This window comes from Protopterus annectens, chromosome 4.part0 (assembly GCF_019279795.1).
Source record: "Protopterus annectens isolate FY-2018-M chromosome 4.part0, PAN1.0, whole genome shotgun sequence".
Lineage (NCBI taxonomy): Eukaryota > Metazoa > Chordata > Ceratodontiformes > Protopteridae > Protopterus > Protopterus annectens.
The window spans coordinates 87,843,649-87,858,989 of record NC_056733.1 but is presented as its reverse complement, the minus strand read 5'-3'; the positions used below and the strand labels follow the sequence as shown (position 1 = coordinate 87,858,989).

Genomic DNA, 15,341 nt, shown 5'->3' with positions numbered 1-15,341 from the left:
TTAGTATTGCAGGAGGGAGATAGCACAATGGGTCTAAACCAGGTGGAATGCAAAGAAACCAGCGAGGCAATCAGTGGAAATCTATCAGTGAAGGCCTCAGAGGGGGTAAGTAATAATTCAAACTACCTGTAAAGTGAAGGAGAGAAGAGACAGCAAAGTTTGTTAAGATTGGGAGTGTGTCTTCACATTGACTTGCTGATTAGTAACCAGTTTGTGCACAGATTAGAGTAGGGAGATTCATTAGCAATGAAGGGGAATGTATAGAGCTGGAAATAAACAGGTGGACCTCCAAGTGAAATAAACTAAGGCAGAAAGCACTGAGAGGGCTGCTTGATGGTTAATTTAGTCAGAGGGATCTGAATTAAAATGTATACTGTCTATTGGACAGTTAGGATTACTGCACTAGCTGGGGGGGGGGGACACAAGGCTACAGCAGTCAGTTTTATTAGCACACTAAGAACTACTAAGAAATACTGCTAATGTAACAGCTTCACTCTCATAAAACATACAAGTAGAATGCCTGGATGGACAGACCCTGCAGGCTCAAAATGTATATCCTTGTTTAGTTCTGCAGTACTGATTCCTTCGTATACTGTATGGGTGGAGTGGTAGCCGCAGACTTCAGATTTGCTTGAGTGTGCTCCTCCTCTTGAGGCTCAAAATGTATATCCTTGTTTAGTTTTGCAGTACTGATTCCTTCTTATACTGTATGGGTGGAGTGGTAGCTGCAGACTGCAGATTTGCTTGAGTGTGCTCAGCAAGCAGAATGCAATTGCTGAAGAGCACTTGTGTCCTGGTGGGAGACTAGAAATTTTGAGATTTCTGGCTAACATCAAAGACTGTAGCAATGCTAATTTCATGAACTTTAATCATACTTTGACTTAGAAATAGAGTCCATTCCCGTCATGGTATTAGAAACCCAAAAGACTTGGAGAAATTAAAAAAGAGAGAAGTTTTAACCAACGAAAGTCCACCTCAAGCTGCAGCATCCAGTCATGGTGACAAAGAAGAGTTGGTGTCCAGGAATGGAAACATTGATGTTTTATCTACATGGACCAGTATACAATTACCGATTCAAGTTCAAGAGAGAGCCAACAAACAGACCCAGTCTTGAGGAAGAAGCCGAAGGTGAGACAACGGAAGACTGATGAGTCCAGTAACCAGGAGCCAGTTGACTCTGAATGCTTAAAAGTTGGAAGAATTGTTCTTAACTTATCTTTTCATTTGTTTAATGAACATGAACTTAAGGTATTCGACAAATGTCTAACGTTTGTTTCCTCAGTTGAAGGTAATCTTACAGAATCTTTAACTGAATTAAGACTGTTTGTATGTAATTTAGACTTGAAACTGCTATATAGAACTGATCTGGGTTTGCTGGATTTACCTAATAGAACTTTGAGTATATGGAGTACGTTTGTACCATTAAGTACACTTATGGTTAATGCATTCTATAAAGTATGTGAACAGCAGATTTATGATATATATTTTAAAAGTAAAGGTAATACATTTTATAATTTAGATGAAAGAAAAGCATTATATGATTTGTGTTTGCTTAGTGATATTATCATAAAGCCAGAGGACAGAGGGAGAATGACAGTGATTATGAGTCAGGACCACTATAATAAAGCAATGTGTGGTATTTTGAATGATTCGGTGACCTTTCAGGTAGATGACAGATTGTATGTGAAAAATGTCATTTTTAGAGTTAAAACATTGCTATACAATCTTCTGATGGATAACAATATAACCATAGAGATGTACAACTGTGTGTATGTAACTGATCCAACAATTTCGTTTATGGCCTGCCTTAAATACATAAAAATAAGGATAATATACCAATGAGACCTATTGTCTCAAGCAGGAAATGGGCTACAGTAACGATGTCTAAGTATTTAGAAGTTGAACTGAAACCATGTATTAAGTATTGTAGGAGCTATTTAAAAGATACAAATGACTTTTTAAGCTCCTTTTATAATTGAACTGCCAACAATACTATATGTAATGTCATCTTAGTAAAATTAAATGTTAAATCCCTGTTTACTGTGATTCCTAATGACATTGAAATACAACCTGTTAGGGAACATTTATGTACCTATAGTGATCTAATAAGTGTAAAAATAGAATTGTTCTGTCTCCTACTAGAAGAAGTTTTGAATAGTAATGTGTTTTAGTTTAACAATGATTTGTATTATCAGAAATTAGGTGTAACAATGAGTACGCCAGTTGCTAACACATGTGCAAATTATAGTCCTGTCAGTTTGGGAAGACAAGTTTGTATTTGATACAGATCTATCACGAGACACATTTGCTTTTTTTGAAGATGGTTTGTAGACAATGTATTTTTTTGTCTGGAGAGGGGGGTGAATGAATTTGTACAGAATCTAGAATTATCCACATGTTTTAAAATTTGATAGGACATTCTAAGATTGAGATTAATTTCTTAAATATTAGTTTATGTCTTAGAAATGGAGCATTAGGTACTAAAGTGTTTAGAAAAGAAGTTCAGACTACTCGGTATCTACATTCATCTAGCATGCACCCCAAATGTGCTTATAATAGGATAGTTTAGAGCCAGTAGATTAAATACACAAGCAGATCAGCTTTTTCATGATGCATCAGAAATGGTTGATAATTTTCGAGAAAGGGAATATGATAGACTTTTAGAAAAAAACAGTGGTATTTGTTAACTTTGAGAGAGATAATTATGCTAAACCCTGCTTCTCTGACAGGACTGGAATACAACAAAATATAGAAAGGCCAATGGGATATATTATGAAATATAATCGACAGACTGTAGAGAGCCAAAATATCATTAGGAATAATTGGCCATTGTTATGTTCTGACTAGCAGATAGTTAAGTATGTAGGTAATAATCCAAGTTTTGTGTATAAGAAGGAGATGAATCTGAAACAAATATTTTTTTGCAAAGATCTTAAATCACATGGAAAGAAGATGGTAGGCACTAAATATGGTAAGAAACCTTGTTATAATTGTAGCTTTTGTAGCTTTTTAATAACGAGTTTGAGTTTATACATCCAGAAGTTTATATTTAGAACTTCTGAAACATGTAACACATAAAATATCGTATATCTTGCTAAATGTGATCGATACAGCTCCTTTTATTTAGGGAAAATGAACTGCAAGTTGAAAGATAGGATACAATCCCATTTGTCAGAAATTAGAAGAAAAGTAGAAACTAACTCATTATTTAAACATATTAACTCTACAGATTAGATTTTTTTTTAATTTAGAGTACTATAACAGGTATAGAAAAATGTGTGTGGTGGTCATTTGATTACAGCCACAGAACTGGCTGAGTATAAGTGGATCACTTTTTAGAGCAGATTATAGTTTTGGTCTTCATTCATTTAATAGTATAAAACCAGTTCTTAAAATGAAAATAATGGTGGTTTGAAGTGTTTGTTAAAATGTTTTAGATCCTGGCATAGACAGACATGTTATATGTATTATTGTATGTGTTTTTAATAAGTTGGAGATATAATTAATTGTATAATTAGCTGGAGCTGGCTTGTTAAGAATGTGTGTGTATGTATATATATATATATATATATATATATATATATATATGTGTGTGTGTGTATGTTTTAACTTGGAGTTTATTCATGCACTGAGGAAGAGCTTGTATGCTTAAACGTTTAAGAGACAGTAGATTGAGTACGCAAGCAAAACAACTTTTTCATGATGCATCAGAAATGGTTGATAATTTTCGAAAAAGAGAATATAATGAATGACTTTTAGAAAGAAATATGGTATTTGTTAATTCTGAGAGAGAGAATTATGCTAAATCCTGCTTCTCTGACAGGACTGGGATACAACAATATATAGATAATAAAACTGGTAGGTAGATTAAACTGTTTACACCATTGGCGGCTGCACCCGGATTTTTTATTTATCTATTTTATGTTCTGTGTGTGTCTGCGTACATTCGGCTGGCATACAGCTTTCTTTGTTTTTGTCACGTAGAAGAACTCCGGTGCATCATCCTGTTTGAACAAACTAGAGGTATGCTTGTTATTGATGCATATTGAGACAACTGCATGTCTAGCCCATGTTTGTGCAGCTGCTGATCTAAAAATGTAGAAGACACTAAAGCCATGCACTGCTAGGGTACTCTGCTTTAAACCATTTCTTGGTAACTGTACAGATGTTTATATTCTCAAGCATGAGGAAGGCTTGAAGGGAATGTGTGTGTGTGTGTATATATATATATATATATATATATATATATATATATATATATTTTTTTTTTTAAGCTGCTGGGATTCAGCAGTAACACCTTCAGGTTCACTTGAGTTGATTTTGAAATATTGGTAGGTTTGTCAATTTGGTGTTGTCTACAAAAGGTAGTATGGAGGTGGGTAAAGTTGTAGCCAGTATTTGAAAGCTTAGATGGGACAGGTGCAGGCCATATTTGGCAAAGTAACATGGTGTGTTAACCATGTCCTCCTTTCTTAAATAATCAATTTGATTACTGATTCTTTGCTGCTTTCCACAGGACATTGAGAATGACTTATGTCTGAACTATCTGTGAATTGTCTGATCTGATATTGTTAATTCTCGTTCATTCCATATGCCTGGGGTTACCGGTTCCAACCTCGGAACCGAGCCGACCATCTTCCAAGCTCGCAATAGCCACAAACTCTCTAGCTAAACTCTTACCCACAATCCCCCTCTCCCTGTTACCTCAGATTTCGTTTGCCGCATCGCCATTCAGTCGTGTCAAGCCACTTCTCTTGAGCCAAGTAAAACTTTCTTTGATAATACCTAAACGTATTACAGCTTTTCTCAGTTGAAATCTTGTTAAATAGTTATCTCATACCCTTCAGAGGTGAACACCCCTACCTATTCTCCTCCTTCATTACCTTTGAAGCTCCTTGCTGTAGTACAGACTTCCCTCACTATGGCTCCTTTTATGGACCTCACTAAGGAGCTGCAGTTGCCTTTGTGGCAGGAGAGGCTTGTCACTCCAGTCACTGCTCAGGATGCCAGCTGTGGCATATGTACTCCTGTTTTTCACAGTCATCCAGGGACTCCGAGTTGGCAGGCTGATTTGCTTGAGCGAGGTGTGACCTCCTCGTGTGGACCAGCATTCCAACTCATGGAGAAGGCTCTTGCTTCTGTTGGCGATCCTGTGCTATCAGTGCCCCCGTCCTCCTCTGGACAGCAGTTTACACAAGCCATCCCTAGCGGACAACGGGCACAAGGGCCTCAGGACACATTCCAACAGGAGGCCCCTTTTGCGCTGTCTTCCCCAGATTCTCCCCCTGAGGAAGTTCATCGCAAGAGTTTGTGTAAGAGGAAGCACATGGACTCTCCAGAGGAGTCCCTCACTGAAGACACATACTTTGATGATGGGGAAGGGTCCCCTCCATCACCCTCTGAGGTATCCTTTGGAGATACCCTCAAAATACTTATTTAGAGGTGAATGGCGGGCCTCTAACCCGACCTCTGAAGAGTCTGTGTTCCTGCAGGCCTTTCGTGCCCGGTCCCCTACCTCCTGGGTTACTCGACCTGCTGACGACCTTGTCCGGTTCATCGTGCAGCATGCATGGAAGGCTCCTGACACCATTGAAGCTATTCCCCGGAGGCCAGATAAAATCTTGTCCCCTCCAGATAGTGACCCTCACTGGTTCAAAGGTCTTCCTGTAGATGTCTTGGTGGTGGCTGCTGCAACAAAAAAGGATCTGGCGGAAGAAAGCCAGACTGTCCACCCACCCAACAAAGAGTCCCAGGTGCCGGACAGATTAGGGAAGTGTACTTTTGCATCAGCGACCTTTGCAGTCAGGTCCCTGAATTATATGGCACATTTTACCAGGCTTCAAAGAGACTTAATTTCTGAGCTCTCTGAAACTTTGGCTGGAGCTGTGTCTGATGAGGTCCGGGACAAAGTGGCCTCACAGTTAGCCACCCTTGATTTCTCATGCATCAGAAGGAGCAGCGGATGCAGGCATTGTCCTGAGGTGGTATGCCTGGAAGAGCTTGTGTGATTTCGCGGAACCCTTCAAGGCTTCCTTTCTGAATGCTCCCATTGAAGCCTCTTCGTTATTTGGACCCAAAATAAAAGACACACTGGCTAGATGTGAACAGGACAGTAAGAACCTTTCTGCCATGGGTGTCCGTTACTCTTCCCCTCAATGGGCTTTCTCCAGAAACTAGAAGAGTGGGAAGATGTGGCACAAAAAGTCTCAAGGTTCTTTCTGTGACACACAAGCCGAGTTTTCCCCTGGAGGCAGAGGAAGAAACTCATATGGAAGAGGATATCCGCATAACCAGGGCTTCAGAGGTTCTTTCTCTGGCCAGTCCTAAAAGCGCTCCTGAAGAGCGGCCCAACTGCTTTCCTCTGGAAGCGGTTGGGGGTCGTTTCCCTTTGTACCGTTCTGCCTGGCTAACCATTACCACCGATTCTTGGGTACGAGAGATAATAACCAGAGGTTATCATATTCCCTTTGATCTTTGTCCCACCCCCCCCCTAAGAAACTTACCCGATGTTCCACCCAGTCAAAGGGAAGAAGCAGCATTAGAGATTTCAAAGCTGCTAAGAAAAAGAGTCATCCAAATAGTCGCACCAGACCAGATAGGATCCGGATTCTACTCAAGATTATTTTTGGTGCCAAAAAAGACCGGGGACTGGAGACCAGTTTTGGATCTCAGCGTGTTACATTCGTAAAGGTACAGAACTTCCGGATGATCACAATACAGTCTATTCTCCCACTCTCGGAGCCAGACGATTGGATGTGCTCTATAGATCTTCAAGATACGTACTTCCACATAAAGGTGGACAGACCATTGAGAAGATTCCTTTGCTTCTGTGCGGGAGCCAGTCATTACCAGTTCCGAGTACTGCCCTTCAAACTCTCTAAAACCCCCAGAGTGTTCACAAAGTGCATGGCAGTTGTCACAGCTCACCTGTGACTGCAAGGATTCCATGTATTTCCATACCTAGACGACTGGCTCATCACCGCCCCCACCAGACATCTATTGGAAGAAGCCTTGGCATACTCCCTTTACACCAGAGAAAGGCTAGGTGTAACTATAAACTGGCAAAAATCCAACCTCCCCCCATCCCAATCCATAGAATTCATTGGGGTCCTGCTGGATACAAAGAACTGCAGGGCATCGATTCCAGAGCACAGAATTCCAAGGATAAAACAACAGCTCATACCCATCCTCTCAAGGGAAAAATCCACAGCACATTCTGTCCTCCAGCTGTTGGGTTCCATGGCAGCTTCCATCACCATTGTCCCCCTTGTGAGATTCCACAATGGTTACTACTCGCCCAGTGGTACCCTTTTCAGTTTCCTCTATCATCTCAGATTCGGGTGACTCAGAGATGCAAACAAGACTTGATTTGCTGGATGTCACAGAACCCGTCACAATGGTCTCGCCCCTTCACACCCCAACAGCCCAAAGCCACAGTGATCACTGACGCCACCCTGATGGGGTGGGGGTGGGGCGTTTTCCGGGGAAGACAGTCCAAGGCACGTGGTCGGAACTAGAGGCCCATCTACATATAAATGTCCTAGAACTGAGGGCGGTGCTTCTAGCGTTGCAAGCATTCCATCCCCTTCTACCATCAGGGACTATTGCAATACAATCTGACAACATGGCTGTAGTCTGGTACATCAACAAACAAGGTGGAACCAAATCCTACCCACTTTGTCAGGAGGCCATGAGGATATGGCAATGGATGATGACTACCAACCGCTTTCTGATAGCAACGCACATTCCCAGGAGTTCCAGTGTGATAGCAGACAGATTAAGCAGGTGCATTCTGCAACCACACCAGTGGTCTCTGAATCCTCTTATAGTGGCGAAGATTTTCAAATGCTGGGGTTTCCCTTTCTGCGCCCTCTTTGCATCCCCAACCAACTACAAATGCAGCAATTACTTCGCCATGATTCCCTCTCTGGGACAGTCACCCAGGGGTGCTCTAGTCCACGATTGGCCCTCAGCCCTGCTTTATGCCTTCCCCACTCTTTCTCTCATTCCCCATTTATTAAAGAAAGTCTGCCAGTTGAAGAGCAATATAATCCTCATAGCACCATATTGGCCTCGTCAAATTTGGTTCCCCTTCCTATGGCCTCACCTGCTAGATCACCCATGGATTCTCGATCCAACTCCAGACTTGATCTCCCATCTGCAGAACCTGATTCACCCCAACTTGAACAGCCTGAAGCTCACAGCTTGGCTCTTCCACTTCCGGTTATTGCCAGGCAGACAGATGTTTCTTCCCAAGAACGTGACATTCTTATTGCATCTCATAAGTCTTCCACCAGAACTACTTATCTCAGCAAGTGGAAAAGGTTTACCATTTGGCTGAAGGAAAAACGGATAGACCCTTTTTCAGCACCAGTGCCGGTAGTACCGGCATACCTGTCAAGTTTATTCCAATCTGGCCTATCTACTTCTGCCATTCGAGTTAATTTGGCCGCAATATCTAATTTTCACAATGGTGTCCATGACTTTTCCCTTATGTTACACAAATTATGCAAGACCTTTCTAAATGGTGTAAATCATTTGAAACCCCCCTTTGGAGAACCTATCCAGCCATGTGACCTGTCATTAGTCCTGCAAGCTTTGACGTCTCCTTTTGAACCAGCTTCTTCATGCGACCTCAAGTTTCTTTCATGGAAAACATTGTTCTTGGTCGCCATTACTTCGACCAGACGTATCTCTGAACTTCAAGCTCTGTGCATGAAAAAGCCTTGCATGATCTTTCATAAAGATAGAGTGTCACTGAGAACTAATCCTTCCTTTCTGCCAAAAGTGATCTCTGAAATGTCCATTAACCAAACCATTGAATTGCCAGTTTTCTTTCCCAATCATTTGAACAGAGGAGAGTATTGTATGCATACCCTAGACATTCACAGGCAAATTTGTTTCTATCTGGACAGAACTAAGGCTTCTCGCAAATCAGATCAGCTATTCTTAGCTATTCTGGTCCTAGATTTGGATGTACTGTTTCTAAGGTCACATTGGCTAAATGGTTAAAAGACTGTGTAACATTTATTCACAAAACTCACAATATCCCTCTGACTACAGCCAAGGGCTCATTCCACTAGATTGGTTGCAACGTCTGCTGCCTTCCATGCTAGAGATTCTTTACATGACATTTGTGCAGCTGCAACTTGGGCTAGACCTCATATCTTCATCAACCATTACAAATTGGATTTGGCCTCCAGAGAAAGATTATCCTTTGGATCAATGGTGTCCAGGAATGTCCTTCCATGAGAGCCTCCCAGAAATAAAGGTAGCTGGGGACTCTGTCCCAGGCATAAGGAATGAACGAGGATTAACAATATCAGATAAGGAAGTTATGTCTTACTATAACGTTCCGTCTGTATTGTAGGTCCTCGTTTAGTCATTACGACCCTCCCTCCTTCCCCCTCCTGAGAATTTTAGTGGATCTCATCATCCGGTTCCATTAGGTCCTTTGACCAGAGATAGCTTCTGCATTCTTTGACTTGCAAACTCAATCTGAGGTAACAGGGAGAGGGGAATTGTGGGTAAGAGTTTAGCTCAAGAGTTTCTGGCTGTCGTGAGCTTGGAAGATGGCCGGCATGGTTTTGAGGTCGGAACCGGTAACCCCAGGCGTAATGACTGAACGAGGATCAACAATACAGATGGAATGTTATGGTATGTACATACATAAATTTTTTTATATATATTTTTTTATATATATTTTTTATATAAAACTTTTTGAATGTAAATGTAGTAACAAAGTATAGAAATGTGATAAATGTGTCTTGTTCAAGGTTTTTACATTTTATGGAGTAATATTTGTGTATTCACAACAGTGGCAAGTGAATAGAGGACTGTCTGTTTAAAACTGTTTGTACAGCTTTAATAGCTTAATTACTAAAGCTATCACATGATGGTCAATGGACCCTATAAATGAAGTTAGAAATCCATTGCTATTTGATCTTGATAAAGCTTGGCAATGAGACCAAGCGCTTGATTTAAACTGTTGGGATTCGTTTTCGTATTTGTGCTTCACTTGGCTATAGTTTTGTGCTGAAAAGCAAAGTTTTTAAAAAAAGCAGTTTTTGTCAAACAATAAAATCGTCTATTTAGTACCTCCGTTGGCTGTTTTTGAGCAGTGGAAAGCTTGCTTTGGTGTTTTTTGGTGCTCACATCATGTTATGGTAAGACAGAACTTATTTTTTTTGTTGGTAATGTCCAAGTGTTTTAAGGTGTTTTATCTTCTCTGAAACAAAATAATATAGCATATAAATTTAGTGGATATAACAGCATCCACAGTTAATACTTGTCCGTGATACTTGTGAATGGGGTGTGTGCCTGTAATTACCACTCAAAGAAAGCTTGGAAAACAGGATTGAAAGAAGCATGACATTGGTTTTATCTGCTAAGGGAAGTTTCTCTTCCTGCTGGGGCACTACTCTGAATTCTCTGGATTTTTTTTGACAAACAGCAGACGGGTGAAACTTTTCCTTATTTTTTCATCAACATGATGAAAATATCCATCTTGAGTCTTGCCGTGAAGCTGATTTCTAAGTGATGTAATCACTAAACAAATTCAGTTTAAGGATGCATCTTCTAGTTGATGAGATTTCAAAATCACATATTATACGAGTTCATTTTCTTCATTCCATTTTTATAGATATTATGTGCAGTGCTGTGGGATTTGCTTGGTGCCACAATGTTAGATTCAAACATTACATCGAGAACAAGCATGTAATTTGTAATGCCTATTTTGCATTTTAAAGTATACAGCTTTCTAATTTTGATGTGTCAAAAAGGTCAGTTTGTCTGGGCATCTTTGGCAATAGCAATATAGTGGAAGCTAAAACATTTAAACTGAGCAGGTTAAAGAGCAGCTGCAGATGTAATGCATGCACATAAATGTGTTTGTGTGAAAAACATGTCTTCCTTTACTGTCTTAATACGTAGCACCCATATACTTTAATTTGACTTCTTCCTTTGTTTATCATGTAAGAGGATGTGCTGTGCATGACGCATTCTACGTGGGACATGCCAGAAGGAAATTAAACACAAAAATGTATGCTTTATCAAAGCACAGTGATGAGAATGCACAATTTGATTTGTAAAAAAATTTAAATATTTTTATGTTATGGGAAAGATTTTGCATAAATGATTTGGAGCAGGGGCATTAGGAAGGAATTTTCAAGTTTTAAGAAATACACATGCCAGGTGTTTCTGAATGCTTTATTCCCTCAGGTTTAAAGGAGCATCTAAATGTCAAGTGTGTGTTAAAGAGAAATAAATAAAAGCATTGGATATTTTAGCTAATTCATTTCATTTCCTGATGGAAAAAATTATTTATTGATTTTGAATGGATTGTTTGTCATATTACTTAACATTTTAGGTATCGTAAGGGTGTGTTTATTTAAAGTTAACTTAGTGTGAAAAAAGTCTGCAATGATTATTACTGTTATGAATCAACGGTTGCTACTACTGTGTGTGCAGAATATTTTTATTTTTAGCTGATTTTCAGTTTTATAGTCTGTGTTGTGTAAGCATTTTGACTCCATCTTGCATTTGATCTGCTTTGTGTCTTAGAACAAAGAATTTCAACTGTCTGTCTTGAGATGAGTAACATTTGAGTCTGTGCGAGCCAGATTGACTTATTACATGGTTTACATGGGCAGGATGATGAATGCTTATTGCTCTCTCTGCCTTTACTGTATGCTGATCATTAAGCCCCCTCTCAGTAGTGTAGCAAGCGTGGAGCAAAGGGGAGGCAGTTGCCTCTGGTGCAGTTTTAGAGGATGCAGTCAAGAAGTGCATTTTTTTGGTTTTTTACATTACCATCAATTTTTTTTTTTTTTTTTTTTTTGCTGTTCATTTGAACAGTTAAGGGGAAGGATTGCCGGTCTGCTGTAAGGAAGCCAGTTGTTTCAAATGTACCCGTGCATCAGTTGGCTGTCTACTGTATGGCCCTAAGTGAGCGGGCTTTGCCCCCTGGTAATAGTCTTCTCAGAGGGGCAGCCATCAGGGGTAGTTCAGGATTTTTGCTTTCTTTTTTTTTTTGGCTCGACTTCCTCATTACATGTTCAACTCTGCAAGGCAAGGATGCATGCAGTTGGCTGCCCACTGTGGTGGTTCCCTCACTTTCAGAAGGGATGGTGCCAAGAGAGGCAGCCTTGCTCACCAGCTATGAAACATGGGAGGTGGTCTCCCCAGTTTCTGTTTGAGAAATGACACTGTCACTGTATGCTGTTTGAGTATATCCTCTCCCCCTCCCTGTGGAGAAGAAAACAGACCAAGGCCCCATTACTGAGTGGCTCTTCTGGTTCCAGGGTTGTTCATTGAACACTGGTCACCTTGATTGTTGTCAGGGTGGTTATCCCACTGTGCCATGGACCCAGACAGAATGAACTCTTTAAAGATAGATTTTCCTGTACATATATTTTGGATCACCAGAAGAACCTAGTTCCAGACTATAGAAACAAACACTGTCCTGCATCTCTCACAGTAGCTCTGAAAGGCATATTTATTTGGGGACATCACTGTTTTTGTAAAGTCTTTTGAGCCACCCACCCAATTGTTATTACACCAGCAGAAGACAAACCAGAACTACTAATCATAACCTTGCCAGGACAAAGCAAAGTTTCTTTGGCTTTAATATTCCAATCCATATACTTTTTCTAAATTTTGTCAATGTCCTCTCACATTTTGTTTCAGGGCAAGGATAAATGTAGTTGTCATAACACAGTTTAGCTCAGAGTAAGGAAGATGACTTCATATATTTGGAGTGAAACTTCCATTATTTTTAACCAGCACTCAGAAACTATTTTGTTGACTTTGAAGAGCCTGTGGAAGGGTCTTTACGAAGCTTCAGACTATGCAATTCCTTCTGAACTTTTGTTATTAGATAGGTTTTGTGCCATTACCTAATTGTTCAATGAGTCTTAAGTGGACAAGGTTTCAACTCATTGATTTGTCAAGTATTAACTTCCTGGTTGGGGTTTGCTATTGAAAATCCCAGCTATTATCATTTCTGTTCAAGCTCTGGCAGTGTTACAGTATGTGTTTTTCTTTTTCCTCCAAGTTGTGCAACCTTTGAAGGTTGGCAAGGAGGATGAAAAGTGGTAGAGCTTGATCCCCTGCAGAAAATGTATGTATGTATGAATGCATGTCTAGATCAAGTTCCAACCATTTTTTTCTTCATGTTGAAGCTTCAACCATTTGAAACTCAGAGGCATGTAATAGAAATACTTTTGTCACAGTGTGGTCATAGGCGGCCATCTTAGGGGTAAAAAGCTCTCTCACAAAAATGTGGCAGTAGCCCACATTTTTAACTTTCTAAAACACTGTCTTACTTTTCCATTTGCATAGTTCATGTTATTTGGCATCACAGAAAGAGGCATAGTTCACTTCAGGCACAATTTTATACAGATCTGTCATCCTGTTCAGAACCTACTGGTTCAGTACAAATATTTTCAACTCCTGACAAGTCAGCTAAATCTATGGTTCCAGAAGTTTCATCTGGTTATGAATACTGCACTTTATACCACTTTTTGTTTTCAGCTTTCCTTCATACAAAGGATATTTCTGCTGTTTGGGAAATACCAAATTCTTTATCCATGCATTGTGACAGTCTGCTCTGACATCAGAAGTAGGCATTCGTGCTGGCTCTGTGCATATGGATACCATCCATCTGCTTATTCAGCAGCACATTCCTTAGTATTGTCAGTTGTATCTGCATTACTTTCACTTTCTGTTATAAGACCATTGGTTACACTGTCAGTATCGGCAGTGATGACAATGTCCATTGTGGAGTGCTACCTTTTGCACTTGTTTTCTTGAAGCAGGAATGGTGTACATGAAAACATATATTTCCATGTCTCAGGAAGACAAACATACTATGTGACAACTCATGGACCCTTCCACTGTGCACATTTTCCCCATTTATAGTACGGCTTGTTTCCAATCTTCATTTTTTGATCTGTAACTACTTATGTAGTAGGATCATACTAGTTACTAGGCATGCAGACCGGGAGTCCTTTGAGGAACCTAGCTCAATTTTCCAGTTGCCCCAGGGCAGGCTTTTTGGCAGATTGAATTTCTCAGAGTCGCGCAGTAAGTATCTGAAGCTGAGGGAATCAAACCCTTGATTAATAGGAAGTAGTGTGACGGCCTTAACTTCTTTACTAATAATTACTTTTAAAATCCTGTCTGAGCATTCTGTTTAATTAGATTATTTATGTGTAGCATTTAATGCAGAAATATGCTGTTCTGTTTTACCAGCACACCAAATGGCAGCCTTGTGGTTTATCAGTTAACCATGATGGAAGAGCTTGATTTCTTATGCAAGTGAGCTTGTAGCTAGAGCAGGGAAAACGTGAGGTCAGAGGTGGGTGTGAATGCTTGAATGTGTGAATGCATTGGGCGGAAGCTGTCAGGGGTGCAGTCATCACCTCAGATGACTTGTCAGTCAGTAGCAGGTGCAGTGACAGCATTCATTTAAGCAGCCATGGCTGATATAGACACTTTTTAAACAATTGTGTTTAGGTGTTTGTAGTCTGTGTGTACTCGTGTGCCCGCATGCTTGTAACTGTGTCATGGAGCTAGTATAAGCTCTTTGCTCTAGTTACAAAAGGATTTTTTTTAATTTGAAGGTCTTTTTGGAGTTTTTGTTGTTGTTTTTTGGTGTTCATCTTGGATTCCGCAGGACATTATTTGTCCTAGCTACGACTGTCATGACCATAACTAACAATCCGATGATGTACTTTCTGTCCGTTCCTCAACGTATGGGTCTTGGATATGACTTTTGTTACTTTTAACTTTTGGATCTGATGCTCAGACACCTCCCTCCTACCCATAATCCTTGTGTAGAGATCGAGCTATCACAGACCTTGTTTGCACCATTATTGTTTGATGGATCTTTTTTTTTCCCCCAAACATCTTTATTACATTTTCACATATGACAAAGACAATCTTACATTGATATAAATGAAAAACATACAAAATGATACCACTTTAGTTGCAAACAGTTTATATCACAGACACCATTGAAACAACTGTAGTTGCAAGCATTATACATCTCTTGTAAACCATCCAGTCATTGTCAGTTAAGCATTATATGGCTCATTCAAATCCTGCCTCTTAAAACTCGTTCCTGCTCTGCATATATTGTTCTCACAATTCCCATTTTTCCTGTGTAGTTTGCTTGAGTCTATATTGAATGTTCAAACATTCAAAATACTGAATCTCATATGGTCGACACCATATGATCGGATTTTTGAATGTTCGAATGTTGTAACGGAGATCTCCGTACAGTGCAGAATGGGAAGATTTCCCTTTTCTGCACTGTAGTGCAATCTCGGAGTTGATAT

At 40.0% G+C, this 15,341-nt stretch overlaps 1 protein-coding gene across 1 annotated transcript in view; it reads left to right on the top strand.

Moving 5' to 3' along the window:
• Window positions 1-15,341, top strand: part of TBCD (tubulin folding cofactor D) — a 3,708,267-nt gene that overhangs the window by 2,719,101 nt on the left and 973,825 nt on the right. The gene's annotated exons all lie outside the window — the stretch shown is intronic.